Here is a 2,280-nt window from a genome sequence, read left to right on the forward strand (position 1 = left end):
TGGAATCTGATAGAAGAATTAGTTAAAAGCAAGAAATATTACTTCAGAATTTTAAAATATAAAGGAACTGGCTAGGTTGCAATGCTTTAAACGAGCGTCTGATCTTTGTTCGTTCAGTTTTGTGTACAGTTCCATACTTTTCCGTATAGTCACAACAAGTAGCTGTCACTCAAAGAAATCAAATGTGATGAAATTTGCTGAAGTACAGAACCTACTAATCGGCGTAAGGAAGATATGATGACTGGATTCCCGGCAAAGATTGTTTCTACGAACGTAAAATATAAATGTCTCTTTTGCGCAGCAGAAGTTAATTTTACATTCAATGTAATTAGCGTACATAACATTAAAGCGACGTTTATTGCTTTTTTTTCTTTTTCTTTTTTTTGCTGAAGTTAGCGAGCTTGGTAAGAAACATCTTACAGTGTTACTCTTCGGGCAGCAACGATCTGGCGAGGACTAAAACAGTCCACCGAAAACATCTCCGTGTTTATCAGTTGGGTCCAGGCCATGGATGGAGTTGGCTAATCTGTTTGCTGAATAGTTTTCTGTAGGAGATGTTTGTGTACGAAACGAACCCTGACCGAGCGAGGTGGCGCAGTGGTTAGCACACTGGACTCGCATTCGGGAGGACGACGGTTCAATCCCGTCTCCAGCCATCCTGATTTAGGTTTTCCGTGATTTCCCTAAATCGTTTCAGGCAAATGCCGGGATGGTTCCTTTGAAAGGGCACGGCCGATTTCCTTCCCAATCCTTCCCTAACCCGAGCTTGCGCTCCGTCTCTAATGACCTCGTTGTCGACGGGACGTTAAACACTAACCACCACCACCACGAACCCTGAAATGTCAAACGTTCTCTTTTTGCAGTACGCAGTGACCAGTCAATGCATGCGTATAGTGATATAACGACGCATGGGAGCATCAAACACGTCATCCTTGTAGACATACAGTTCTACGAATGACACTGCCTCGTGCAAAGGTATACATTTCACAAATATTTAATGGATGGTTATAGGTTTCCAGTTCTTCAGAAATCAAAATATTCCAGCTGGCAATTTGAAAACAAAACCGAAACTCAGCTGTTAGAACGGCTCTCTGTTAATCAGCAGGCCAGTGAACGTTATGGCTTGCCCAGAACAAATGCTCGAGACTAGAAGTGCACGCGTGGATTTTTGATTCGTGCATGTGGTTGACGAGGATGTGGTAGTGCGTGCGCACGGCAGCAGAGTCTTAAGCGCCCGCGTACATGCTTCTGCTTACAGAACACGAGCAGCAGCGTCGGAGTGTGTGTGGGACGTGGTGTGGCCAGACGAAAAAAATGTTCAAATGTGTGTGAAATCTTATGGGACTTAACTGCTAAGGTCATCAGTCCCTAAGCTTACACACTACTTAACGTAAATTATGCTAAAGAGAAACACATACCCGTGCCCGAGGGAGGACTCGAACCTCCGCCGGGACCAGCCGCACAGTCCATAACTGCAACGCCTCAGACCGCTCGGCTAATCCCGCGTGGCTGACCAGACGAAACTACAACCGTCCTGCTACAACTGTTGGTTCTTCAAGTACTAGGGGAGATGGTTCATTTTAAACAACAGATGAAATGTTAGTTCACTTTATTATGTGAGTGAATAAATAATTTACTAAACTTCTTTGTCACAGGAGTACTGGATAATTTACAACTGTCATTGACTAGCAAAGCATCACTTGATGTACTTGTTACCAAATTGTTCTCCTGCAGTACAATGTTCGACATTCAAATCAGCAAAGTTCATCTTAAATTGAAACTGACACTTTCCTGCGCGATAATGTTGCCTGCTGTAGCTGAGGGCTGCAAGTGGCGCAGGGGTCTTGTATGCTTGACACCATATTGGCCTCAGCACTGGGGCCCTGCTATATTAAAACGGGAGAGGGCTTGTATTCTGGAGTGTGTTTCACTGGTTGTTGCGGATTGCAGAGAGCCCTCCCTGATGTCTGTGGTATCGATTCGCGTTGCGGACTTTAGTGTGACACCTCAATCTCTGGACAATACAACAGGATGGCTGGCGTCTCTATTTCTCCGAGGGAATAGCAGCAGATGTTAACATCTGTGGTATGTAGTATTCCTTCTGTGTTCCAAATCTTTAGCTAAACATGTTGCCACAGTCTATGGACTTTGAACCATAGCGTCAAATCTATGGTATACATTTGTCTTCTTACAATCTGCAAATTCTCCTGTAGCAGAGATCAGTCGTGAAGGATACCCTAATGCTTGATGTCTTTCCTTCCAGCTCTGTTCTCTCACTCT

Source organism: Schistocerca nitens, chromosome 1 (genome assembly GCF_023898315.1).
Source record: "Schistocerca nitens isolate TAMUIC-IGC-003100 chromosome 1, iqSchNite1.1, whole genome shotgun sequence".
Taxonomy (NCBI): Eukaryota; Metazoa; Arthropoda; class Insecta; order Orthoptera; family Acrididae; genus Schistocerca; species Schistocerca nitens.